The sequence below is a fragment of the Dreissena polymorpha genome, chromosome 3 (assembly GCF_020536995.1).
Source record: "Dreissena polymorpha isolate Duluth1 chromosome 3, UMN_Dpol_1.0, whole genome shotgun sequence".
NCBI lineage: Eukaryota > Metazoa > Mollusca > Bivalvia > Myida > Dreissenidae > Dreissena > Dreissena polymorpha.
This window is the reverse complement of record NC_068357.1, coordinates 13,136,932-13,150,629: the sequence shown is the minus strand read 5'-3', so window position 1 is coordinate 13,150,629 and position 13,698 is coordinate 13,136,932. Positions and strand designations below refer to the sequence as shown.

The 13,698-nt window shown below is 34.8% G+C and overlaps 1 protein-coding gene across 2 annotated transcripts in view; it reads right to left on the bottom strand.

Moving 5' to 3' along the window:
- Nucleotides 1-38: 38 nt before the first annotated feature.
- LOC127873028 (uncharacterized) overlaps nt 39-13,698 on the bottom strand; it is an 82,576-nt gene continuing 68,916 nt past the window's right edge. Inside the window, exons 5-10 of one of the 2 annotated variants that reach the window (XR_008045900.1) lie at nt 13,591-13,656; nt 10,798-10,905; nt 5,788-5,947; nt 1,862-4,769; nt 1,397-1,563; nt 39-892 (exon numbers count right to left, since the gene is read on the bottom strand). The gene's annotated coding sequence lies outside the window, so the exon portion shown is untranslated. Of the gene's footprint in view, nt 893-1,396; nt 1,564-1,861; nt 4,770-5,787; nt 5,948-10,797; nt 10,906-13,590; nt 13,657-13,698 lie in introns of those variants that run through there. The other variant, XM_052416585.1, reaches the window with a different exon arrangement.

The window sequence follows — 13,698 nt, the reverse complement described above, 5'->3', positions numbered from 1 at the left end:
GGTTTTTTCTGTGTTTAAAGTGGGTTTTTTTACCAACTTGGTTAAAACTGAGTTAAAAACAGAAAAAACTCACAAAAACCAACATACCAAAACTCACAAAAAACCAACATACCAAAACCCACAAAAAAACCAACATACCAAAACTCACAAAAAACCAACATACCAAAACTCACAAAAAAGCAACTTAAACACACTTCTGTCTACAATAGTGTGTTTAAGTTGGTTTTTGTGAGTCTTTTGTTCGCTTAAGGGATCATAAAATTTTGCTTGTTTGACCTGTAACCTTTGTAAAAAAAAATATTTACACCTTAATGGTAAAAAGGTTATTTGAGATAAAATCACAACAGATCATTACAAGCCCCATGTGATTATAAATAAAAGACACACACAATTTGCAAAAAACAATGTTTATATTAAAAAAAAACAAATAATGTGAACATTTTTACAGTGCATTTTTAACAAAACCAGGAAAACATCTAACCAAGATACATTATCACAATATGCGAGCACATTTAACATAATAAATTAAAATAAATAACATTCTCCTCTTTGGGCTACCACAGGTAAAAATGGGAGGAAGGGTATGAACCATGATTATATACAGTTTCAGTTAGTGAGGGGTGATACAGAGGATAAAATTAATAATAATTGTTTTTAACTGTGTTGGTGGTACCGGAATAATAAAATGACAACATTAAGGAATCCTTCATCCTATCTTTTCCTGGAATAGCCCTTTACACATATTTACACCTATGAACAAAGGAACATATTGCTCAGCACTAAACAGTTTATATATTCTCCCCGCAGTACATGACACGAAGCCTCCTCAAGGCCCATCTCATGTTCTCTTCCACAGTTGATATGGGCAGGGCAAACTTTTTGGAGATGACAACTGAAATGTATATGAACAATCAATGCAGGATTTTACTGTACATTACAGTATTAAAAAAACATGTAGAAGTTTATTCCACCCAAATCAAGTCTGATCTGAATGACTTGATTTTGGTGGAATAAACTTTTACATCAATATCATCAGTTCAGATATCCCATTTTAACATCATCTACATTAGAAGGATTTCAAAAGAGGTTTTTGAAACAAGGAGGTAAATTACTGTTGCTTGAATTTTTTATATCGTTCAAAATTAGAGCTTGATCATTAACTTTATACTGAGGTTATTTTTGTCTGCCTATTTGTTAAATTCTCAAAACTTTTATACACAAACACAATTTTTAGTAACTCTTAAATTTTAGCCGTAGTACTAAATTAACGCAAGACAGATTATGTGCTGGAGTCAAATTTGAATCAATTGCATTATGTTTGTTTCAAAATGAATATGGAGGCAGTAGAACACCTATATATTTAAATCCCCTTTTTCCCTATAAAAAAGAATCATACCAACCATGGCGTAGTGTTCAGCAATCAGGAGACCCTCTCGAATCTCCCCCTTAGGGGAGGTTGAACAGCACTTCATAGAGCAGCCACCAGCTGATCAGGTCTGAAAACTATACTGTCATGGCCTTTGCGAGGTGCGTCTTGTGCATGATCTCATTTGAGATCAGGTCCTGAAAGATATTTTATAATGTAAGTGATAAATATTGCTGTTATGGTATATCTTGTTACTATAAATATTATTAATTTAAATCAAAACAAGTTTGTTTGCTTGTTGTTTTTGTTTTTTTATTTTTGCAATTTAAATCCTGTGATCACATGTGACTTAACGCTTGTCATAAATAATTAAAAGAAATTACGTGTGGTAGAAAATACTGTTTGAAAATGTACCAAGATATGTGGTCTCATTTGGCTGTGTGGACTGGTCGGAAGTGTGACGCCTTTCAAATGCTAAAACCTGTATAGTTTTACCTCTCAACAAATCCAACTTTCCTTGGTCAAGGACAGGGCTCGGTTTTCCCACTCCTGATCTACTCAAGTTGGGCTGCTCGTGCAGGGTAAAATCTGGTGTCAAAATCCATACATCAGTTAGTCCCCCTTCTGCTGTCTTTTGGCAGGAATATTCTATCCAAGGAATCTTCCAATCAATGTAAATTTCACCTTGGGAGTTTAACCTTCAAATTTAAAATATAAAAGTTTTCATTGAATATGTGGGAAAGAAATCTGTTCATTAATGACCAGAAATAGGTATAAATAACATTTAAGACGGCAATAATCATAAAATACAGCCATAATTATTTGTTTTTCCTTATAATTGCATTACATTTATACTTATCCATTTACATTTCCCAGTGACAATACATAAATATGATAATGATCATAATTAATTCAATATAAAACTAAATAAAAAAGTGATGTAAAAATGAAAATACAAACCTAAAACAACTGTTCTTCAGTATTCCAAGATAACAGGCAGTTGATGAATTATGAGACCATATTACTTTAACCATCCACTTTGAATCTCCTTTGCAACAAACTTATTGTTGATTTACACATTGTAGTACATACACATTGTTTTCACCACACAATACTTCATGCTGAAAGTTATTCAAGACATTTTAAACTAGAATTATAAGTCTTAATGTTACTCAATTATACCTTAAAGCTCAAAGTCAGTTGATGAAAACCCCCTTTGTTTTCAAAACATAACTTCCTGTCTCCAGCCAATCAAAGTCGCTTGTTTTCAAATAGATGGTGGCTCAGCCAATCAAAAGTCTATCAACACCCCTTTGTTAGGCCTATAGATGGAGCACTGATACTGTGATAAGAATTAATGTTTATGATTTAATTGGGGGGGGGGGCTAATCTCTTATGTGTGTCAGCCAATTACTAAATCTGAGAAATATCTACTGATTTCAACACCAACATATATGTATTTATTGAATAATACACAGCACCCTTAGCATATTATATTTAATTGTGAATATTTAAAAAAAACATGCTGAATGGTGTTAGCAAATAATATTAATAGTATAAATATTATTTATTTTTATTGCCTTTTAAATTGTATGTTAAAGGTCAATGTGGTAGGCATTAATTGTATTGGGGTTAAATATCAGTATAAGAAAGTTAAAATAGTTATTGTTTTTATGTTGAGGAGATATAATTGATGCTGGCAAGCCCACATAAGTTTCCATATATTAATCAACACTTTCACACTGAAACTAGTTTTATTTATTATAGAAACAGTGTCACTCTCCCCCTCAAAAAATGAATAAAAAAACACACTGTAAGTCTATTGAATTCTCCAAAGAACATGAATTAAATGGAAGTATTCACATTTTTATAGATGTGTGATTGTTCTTATAATATATTTAATATTTATGTATTGATTCAAAGTGAAAGACAAACAATTTCATATTCAGGTATAAAACTAAGTTTGAACATTTTAACATTTTTATAGTATCTGTGAACCTGTGATGTTCTGAAAGAGCAATTTTTATCCAATGTTTCCTTAAAATTATGGGGAGCCCATAAATGTACAAAAGGTGCAATGGCAAACAAGCTGTAAAAAAGCCCCTTTACAATTCACCTTGATAATATATGGCTATAAACATGAAACAAAGACCTAGTTGAAGAATTATTGTTTTATTGTTGAGTTATGTTAATAAACAAAAGACCAACTTATTGATAAGTGTGTTAAAGTGAGTCTTTTAGCCTTGTTGCGGCTTTCAAATTATTTATAAAAAGACCAACTTAAACTCGCTTTAACCCACTTCTGTTTATAAATAGACCCACTTCTGTTGTAAAAGACTCGCTTATGAAACAAAAAGACACACTTAAACACACATAAACCAACTCATAAATAAAAAGACTCACTTTTGACACATAAAAAACCAACTTCTTACAGCAAAAAAACTCGCTTTAACACACATCTACTTTAAAAAACCAACTTTAAACTCAGTTAAGCACAGTTTAGCTCACATAAAACTCGCTTTTATTAGCAAAAACCAACTTCCGCTCAGAAAAACTTAGAAAAAACACAGTTTTATGTTGGTTTAAGTGTGTTTTGGTATGAAAGTGGGTTAACTTTTTGCAAGGGGAGCGTACTGGACCACACAACTAAACTGCTGTAATTTGTCAAGCCTTCTCTAGCGTCATATCAATGCGTGGCCCTTTGGGCTCGGAGTGCGAAGTGCTCGTAACAAAACCGGTCGTGTTCACTTTTACCACCTTGTTTCCAATATTGGGCGGAATTCGCATCTGAGGCACATCCCATTGATGTATCGTGCTCTGGGTGTTCACAGCCAAGTCATGACTGCCCTTCTTTGTCAGCAACAGCGTCAAAAGCGTGTTCTCTTTGGACAGTTTTGACATATGAGAGGACAAACCGGGACAGTCCGTAATGCTTCTACTGTCCAAACATTCACCAGCACACTTCTGAATTAATCACTTCAATTGTTCCTTGATTATCTCCCGTTCCTCATTGAATTTATGTTTCTCCCATAAAGAATGGAACAATTTATTCTTTTTTTTCCGTGATATTCGTTGTGATGTCCAACAGCAAGACCATACCATAACTACTGCTATAAATCATGGTGTCGGTAACACTCGTCCCACTCTGGCCCTCGAGCTTAACAAAACTACTCATGCTTGAGTATGGAAAACTCAAAGCTGACATTGCGGTTGTTCAGAAAAGAATCATGTTCTCGAATTCTTTGCAGAACTGCATTGTTCAACGATGCTGACCCTTTGAAGCTGGATGTCAAGGGGGAGGAGTTAGGGGTCAGGGGAGGGGAAGGGTCATCCTGGACTGGGACTCCTGCAGGCTCAACTTGTGCTATTGCTGGGCAGACTCGATATCAATGCTGGTGCTCTCCTGAAAACAAGAGCACAATGGGTGATATGAACTTGTAACAAATGTTTATATTTCATTCTATAACTAACTATGCCTCTTGATTGGATGTGAATGTTTTCTACAGCAAAACATCATTCTCATGAATTTCTAATATGGCATTTCATTGGTTCCTTGTCCAAATTAGTATGAAAATTAATACAATTAAACATTTTCGAATTAAAACATCAAAAGTGTTGGCTATTGCTATACTAACGTGTGAATTCATAGTTATTATTTTTTCTTAACTTTCAGAGATTTAATTTTATCAGCCAATATACAGCTCGTCCCAGATTAGCATGTGAAGTCTACATAAGCTAATCAGGGAGAAAACTTTCTGTCTAGACTGGATATTTATAAAAAGGATACTTCTTTTTAACAACAAATACCTTTAAAGATGAAAGTGTTTTCCCATTATTAGCTTGTGCAGACTGCACAGGCTAATCTGGGACAACAATTTAAGAACATGCATGGCTTATTTATCTTTTTAGCCAGTTTTTTCCTTTATAACAACAAAAAAATGGAAAATATCTTGTTAAAAATGTAATATTGTTTGATTTCACCCATTCTATTTATCACTTTACTTTTACAAAGCCTTCACAGATGTTTTACTGTTAATATAGGTTTTAATAAAAGGGAGGCAACAACTAAATGGTAATGTCTTCCCAAAGTTGCAAAAAAAACATACATTGTTTTACCTGTAATGCCTTTAAATATCTTTGTTAAAATATGTTTACATTCACACTAGACAACAGGTCCAAAGTGAATCAACATCTAACAAAAGTTGTCGACATAATAAAAATAATTAACAAATAAAACAACTTAAGGGCAACAACTCACTTCTGGTGCAGATGTGCAGTTCTCTCCCTTGAAAGTGTCAGCTTAATTAATTAAACATCAACTCACGAGTAATTTACACTCACTGCTGGTGCAGATCTACAGTTCTCTCCATTGTTAGTGTCAGCTTCATTATATAAAAAGCAACATAAGAGCAAAAACTCACTGCTGGTGCAGATCAACAGTTCTCTCCCGTGTTAGTGTCAGCTTTAATGTCCTTCGTGATGTAATACGCGGGCGTTGAAAGGCCGGTTACATGTCACATCGCTGGACTTTGATACGGTTGAACCTTTAACTAGACTGTTGTCTTCTGTGCTTCGCAGTTGCTGCAACATTGAGTGCAAAATATGCAATATGTTGACCAGGTCAGTCTTTTGAACAAGTAATTTAATAATACACCAGCAATTTTTGTTTGCCTAATTAAAAAAAGTATCTGTACAACAACAATTGGTATAATTAGCGTAATAATATCCAACGGTGGTAAAATTCCTAACATGAAATCTTCAAATTGGGAATTACGGGTCTTTCTAATTGCACGGAACTTAATATAATACATAAGGAAGTGCCTATTACATGTACTTTATAGAAAAGGAAAGAAAAGCCTATTCATATACACCTAGGAGTGATACTATGTGACAGGCCACTTGCCCTTCATGACTAGCAGCTGACAAAACGTGTTTTCCTGTACTTAGATGATGACCAAGAATCAACATTTTCACAGTAACCAATACCGAGACATACATTTTTTTCCAACTACATTTTAAACATTAACTTGGTTTGATGTATTGAGGTAAAATAAAAGTTTAAGTAAAAATATCATCCTAACCCCCACAAACACAAAGCAAATCACAGGGCTTGTCTTGTCTCATCCTTTTGAAGCTCCTCGGCCCACTCATTTTGTGAAAAAAGCTCGAATTTTTCAAAATTGTGAAAAAATTAGTAGCAAACTTGTTAAAATTGCAAAAAATTGAGTCGCAAACTTCTTTAAACTGTGAAAATTTTGGTCAAGAAATTTTCAAATTTGTGAAAAACAGTCATTCCCTACAGAAGGAAAAAAAGCCCTGAATCATGTCTCTTCGAGACAGATTACAATTTCAAAAAAGGCACTGACTGATATAAAAGAGCAAAATATTAGTCATAAATTCAAGCTGGAGACTGGAATGTTTCACCTCTGATACTGCAAAATCATTTATATGCGTTGGCATAACACTTGGAGGTTTTTCAAAAGAAGAAATGTGTTTGTCGGAAACACTTTTTCCCTTCTGTGCCGCTTTAATTTTTTTTTGTTTTGACCTTTGACCTTGAAGGATGACCTTGACCTTTCACCACTCAAAATGTGCAACTTCATGAGATACACATGCATGTCAAATATGAAGTTGCTATCTTCAATATTGCAAAAGTTATGGCAAAATGTTAAAGTTAGAGCAAACAAACCAACAGACAGACCAACAGACAGGGCAAAAACAATATGTCCCCAACGATAGTGGTGGGGGGACATAAAAAAACTTTTTCGTAGACACGTTCATTCTTGGGCTTATGATTTTGGAAAAAAAGGATATTGCCTGCAAGGGATTTGTGTCGGTCATTTTGTTTTGTTTTTGAGTCAATTTTATGGATCGTTAAACAAAGTCAACTTAAATTAATGTCTCACAAATAATAACGAATTAACAATACATATTCAACATTTTTTATAACAATGTTTGAAATGCTTTATCTTGTATGTATTTTTTATTTTGTTATATGATTGTTCACTAAGAACTAAAATTTTAAATCTTTTCTAATAAGGTCCTTAGTTTTAATACGATGCAAACATTGATTGCTGAATATGGTCAACACCCAATGGCTCAAACTTGCCGGAGCTATCCGGAATTCAAGCCAACCGATTTATAATATACTTATGTTTACTTACATTAATCTGCAATATATGTACGTCTTGAGTTGAAGAGTATTCATACTTCCTATACCCAGTTCTATTTTATGCTATAGTAAGAACTAAATTTATACTTAATATAATTAAGTAATCAATATTTTAAAACAGTAACAAATACAATAATAAGGGACAAAATTGTCACAAAACAAGGTTTTCAATGTGAAAAAAGTCAGATAAAGGGAGACAACTAAAACTGAACTGATTTAATCAGTTCAGTTTAAGTTGTCTCCCTTTATCTGATAATTGTTTATAATTAACCCCATTTGTATCAAAATAAATATATTGTAATGCCGGTCCGTCTGGTGGCCGTCAGACGGTGCCAACATCACAAATTTCCTACTGAATAAAGAAAATAAAGACTGCATAAATTAAAATAACGCTTTTTATTAACACAAAAGTCATTTCTCAAGTTTCATATTATTTCTGTTTTCTGATATTATTCGTTTCTTAGCCTAAAAGAAAATCAAGTCATCTAACCTCGTTATCCATGTCCCTTTCCAATGAGTGCCAGAACGCAACTAAAACCAAACGACATTTTGGCCCTATTTATACTCGTAGTAAAGTGACGTCATACGCATGTTTCAATGAATGACGTCACATGACTAAGCAAATCTTCAATGAATGACATATGATTTAGCACAATTCCAATGAATGACGTCATATAATAGTAAACATTCAAGATGGCGGAAAAGAGAAAATACCGCGAAATACTTGCGAGTTAAATTTATGACATAGGTAATCATTATAATATGATGAATTAATAAATAATATGCAAAGAACTTATCAATATATCATTATATTGATTATATTAGAATAACATTTAATAATTATAGAATAAACAATGATTGACTCATGACATTGACAATCGTACTGTGTACATCGTAACTGACTATTTAAAGGTAATAATAGGCATTGATATAGGTCATAGCAATATTTTTAGTCGTGGTGACCTTGACCTTGGAATTATTGACGTAATTCTTTTGTGCCACACAGTATCCCATGATGGTGAACAAATGTGCCAAATGAAATTAAAATCTGACGATGAACGACAAAGTTATGGCCCGGACAAGCTCATTTATAGCCATTTTTTACCTTTGAACTCAAATTGTGACCTTGACCTTGGAGATATCGACATAATTCTTTCTTGCGACACACCGTCTTATGATGGTGAACAAATGTGCCAAATGATTTTAAAATCTCACAATGAACGACAAAGTTATGGCCCGGACAAGCTTGTTCCGCCCGCCAGCCCGCCAGCCAGCCCGCCCGCCGACATTCGCCAATCTAATGACCAGTTTTTTCCTTCGGAAAACATGGTTTAAAATATCATATAATAAATGAATATATATATTAGCCCGCTTTTATGTAGCATATTTATATGTACTTGTAAGGAATAACGCATTCATAAGCATTATATTCACATCAATGAAATATAGAATGCGATCAATAAGTTGACATAGTACATATTGTGATGCAGCCGTTCCAGCCATTATAATTACAGCATCAACAAAAAACTCAAGATTGTATACGAAATGTAATCTTTTACTCAAATCAAGTAACAATTGAGTCAATGACATGTTTGAAATTATAGGGAGACTTTTATAACTTGCTTAAAATCAACTAACAGATTTATGCGACCCTAGGCGCGTAAGAGCCAAGCGTGTGAAAATTGTGAACGGGACTGTGAAAACAGTTCGAACCATTCAATAATTCGACCCTTGCAAATTCGAGCCATTTGACATAAATGTATATAGCAAGAAAAAAAAGAGGATAGTTTGTGCCAACTGGAAATTCACGCCAAGCGAATTTGAGCCGACGGGTTTCGATTGTATATTATAATTTTTAGAAAATTGCAATTCTGCTAATCTGTGAACAAGTCCAAATACATCAATAGGTACCGTCCATACATTTTTTATTTTATTATTGCATTTTTTTCATTTTTCTTTATTTAAATAAATGTAGTTTCCACAATATAATAAAAATAATTAGACATTCATGGTAAATTATAATATATTCAGATTTTACAGCTGTGAGAAAATTGTTCAAATAGCACAAGAGCAATTAAATTTTAGCTCTCTAAATTAAATCATACATTGGTAACATAAATATGGTTTAACAATTATTTTTAATTTGCATGTACATGTACACCATTGTCTCATTAACCACTTTTCAATTATATTGTTTGTTAAAGCATATTTGTTCTCATCAGAATTAATACCACTCATAAACAGACTGGAATCGGACTTAACTTGAGCCTTGTCCTGCCAAAACTGGTTTTAATGAATGTATGTAATGGTGTCCCACATTCACCTGTGCAGTCCGCACAGGTTAACCGGAGTCGAAACTTTCCACCAAGACTTAATTTGCGTTTAAAAGAAATTAGCTTAACACAAAAATTTCCTAAAAAACAAAAAATATTATCCCTGATTAGTCTGTGTGCGCACTGCACAGGCTAATCTGTGGATGGCTTTTAAAATGCTTTTAAAATTAAGCATTTTTTCACAGAACGAGGCTCACCTGGTACCATTTTGTCGACTCTGTAACAGACTTTTGGTGGACTTACTTTGAGCCTCATTCAGAGAAAACAGGACATTATAAATTTGTATCTTCCCAGATTAGCCAATACAGCCACACAGGTTAATCAGGGACAACACTTTCCGCTAGCCTGAAAATTGTTTAGAATAGACTTCCTTTATACGAACAATTCGATAAATGCGGAAAGTGTCAGTCCTTATTTCCCATTGCAAACTGCACAGGCTAATCTGGGACAACACTTTACGCACATGTATTTAGTCCCATTTTCCAGGAGCTAGGCACATATGTTTTTGGAACAACACTCAATAACAGACTGGAAGCAGACTTACCTTGAGTAGGATGTTGATGGATTTTTTTCAGTTTGTAGAATGTTGCTGGGTTTCTCAGATAGTAGAATATATATTGAAGGGTTTGTACTCCGAGTAGAATTTCGCTGGGTTTCTTACCGTGAGTAAAATGTTGCTTGGTTTCTTAATGTGAGAAGAATGTTGCTGAGTTTCTCACCGTTAGTAGAATATACATTGAAAGGTTTGTTACTCCGAGTAGAATGTTGCTGGGTTTCTTACCGTGAGCAAAATATTGCTGGATTTCTTACCGTGAGTAGAATGTTGCTGGATTTCTCACCTTAAGTAGAATGTTGCTGGATTTCTTATCTGGAGTAAAATGTTGCTGGGTTTCTTACCTTGAGTGAAATGTTGCTGGACTTCTTACCTTGAGTTAAATGTTGCACGATTTCTTTGCCTCTACCTGGATCTTCTGAATCTCAACATACTTTGACGACTGACTAGACAGAACGGCCTCCTGTGGGTGGCCATGCACCTGAAGAGAACAAGGGAATGAGATCGGACTAGCAGGCTTGGGAAATATGAGCAAACCTTAAGCTGTTGGTTAAGCAGTGACTGTGCCACTCTAGATCAAAAGCCAATGTTTGTAATGATTGAATAAACATAACGGATGCCACGCTCGGCTGCGAAAGCTTGTCATAATTATTTTTTTAGAGGTTGACATTTGACCTAGTGACCCGTAAAATGGTTGTAGCGTGTAGAACTCATCAAGGTGCATCTACATATGAAGTTTCAAAGTTGTAGGTAGAAGCACTTTGATTTTAGAGCCAATGTTAAGGTTTTAGCACGACGCCGGCGGACGACACGACACAACAACGACAAGACAACGACACGACGAGCTGGCTATGACAATAGCTCGGGTTTTCTCCGAAAACAGCCTCGCTAAAAATCGTTGTAAAGTGCACATTGGTAGCAATAAGTGACATAGTTAAATCTCTAAATTAGAAATTATATGGCTTTTATTTTCTAGGTAGGAAAACATTATACCTTACAGTGTTGAAATTGCAAACATAAAAAGAACTAATTCTAAAGCTGTTTTCACTGCTTTGAGAATGAAGGCAGAGGTCCTTCTAATAGGGAAAAATCGCAGTGTTTTGACCAAAAATGGGGACATTGGAGTTGTTGTTGTTTTTCTTACAAATACTATACAATTGAGAATAAAGTGTTTTCAATATCATATTTAATAAGGTTCAAGTAATAGAGCTTGAAAGGGACATGAACTTGATATTGAGATTAATTTATTTTACTTTACCTTCCATTGGGAAATTAAAGGCAGTTGTTTGGGAAAAATACATAGTTGTAGGATTGGGAATTTGACCGTTTGTGGACCCGAAATTTAACAAAAACAGCAACACTGTACACACCAAGAACTTAACAACCCCTCGCAAGCAGGCTCTATAAGACCAAGGCATTGGATGGGATATATTCCAATCATATACGCGTAATTAAATATTGAACAACTTTATAACAAGGGCTGTTTGTAAAACATGCATGCCCCCCATATGGGCTGTCCGTTGTAGTGGCAGCCATTGTGTGAATACGATTTTTGTCACTGTGACCTTGACCTTTGACCTAGTGACCTCAAAATCAATAGGGGTCATCTGCGGGACACGATCAATGTACCTATGAAGTGTCATGATCCTAGGCAAAAGCGTTCTTGAGTTATCATCCAAAAATCATTTCACTTTTTGGGTCACCGTGACCTTGACCTTTGACCTTGTGACCTCAAAATCAATAGGGTTCATCTGCAAGTCATGATCAATCTACCTATGAAGTTTCATGATCCTAGGCGTATGCGTTCTTGAGTTATCATTCAAAAACCATTTTACTATTTCAGGTCACCGTGACCTTGACCTTTGACCTAGTGACCTCAAAATCAATAGGGGTCATCTGCGAGTCATGATCAATCTACCCATGAAGTTTCATGATCCTAGGCGTATGCGTTCTTGAGTTATCATCCGAAAACCATTTTACTATTTCGGGTCACCGTGACCTTGACCTTTGACCTAGTGACCTCAAAATCAATAGGGGTCATTTGAAAGACATGAGCAATCTACCCATGAAGTTTCATGATCCTAGGTGTATGCGTTCTTGAGTTATCATTCAAAAACCATTTTACTATTTCTGGTCACCGTGACCTTGACCTTTGACCTAGTGACCTAAAAATCAATAGGGGTCATCTGCTAGTCATGATCAATGTTCCTATGAAGTTTCATGATCCTAGGCCCAAGCGTTCTTGAGTTATCGTCTGACAACCACCTGGTGGACAGACCGACCGACCGACCGACAGACCGACCGACAGACCGACATGAGCAAAGCAATATACCCCCTCTTCTTTGAAGGGGGGCATAAAAACTCAAGGCCACATGGGGAAGACTCTCAGGGTGTTTTGTTACTGAGGTTTCTGTATCGGTAAGTTGAAAAGCATCGAGCTGAAGAAAGCTTTGAGTTATTGATCATCAAGTAAAAGCAGTCGTGCTGTAAACATGACATACAAAAAAAGACGCCATTGTACCTTAGAACTGTGAAATCATATCATTCTAGTCCACTTCATCTTTAGCATTCTTAATACACAGGTAACACTGTAAAATCATTATTATAAGTGGGACATTATTTGTTGTTGATTTTAAGGGTTGACCGATCCATAAATTTATCACAAACATATGGGAAAATAACTGACACAAATTCCTCATTTATTTTTCCAAACTGAGAAATCCACGCATTTACTTTTGTGTCCAGAAAAGTATTTTTTAGCACCAAATTTCATGCGGACAAATATACATGATTTTTTAATATACACACAATTAAGGATGATATTTTCTAATGTAAATTCTAGTTGCTCTTTTCCAATCCATCTTTTTTGCATTCTTAATAAACAGAAAAAAACGATAAGGCCTTTCCTTGCTCAATGATGGGTCTGTTATCTTTTTAAATAAGTGTCTTAAGATAATTATGTCTCAATCATATTTCAGAAAGATCTAACCAATTATATAACTATCATAATATGATTGTATTCCTATAATTTGAAGTATTAAAAAGAGTTATAATACATTTGTTTTTCCCAAGTCAATGGACTTTTTGCGCCAAACAAAATTCCAAATCCCAAAATTGCATTTTCCCCCAAAATGGCCAATAAAAGGCCTGACAGCGTCTTTTTTACCTTCTGCGTATTCAGGTCATTCTTCTCCACCGCATCCACAGCATCGTTGTCCTGACTCAGCAGGGACTGGAGCAGCAGAATAGCTTGATGAATTTCTTGAATGTATAT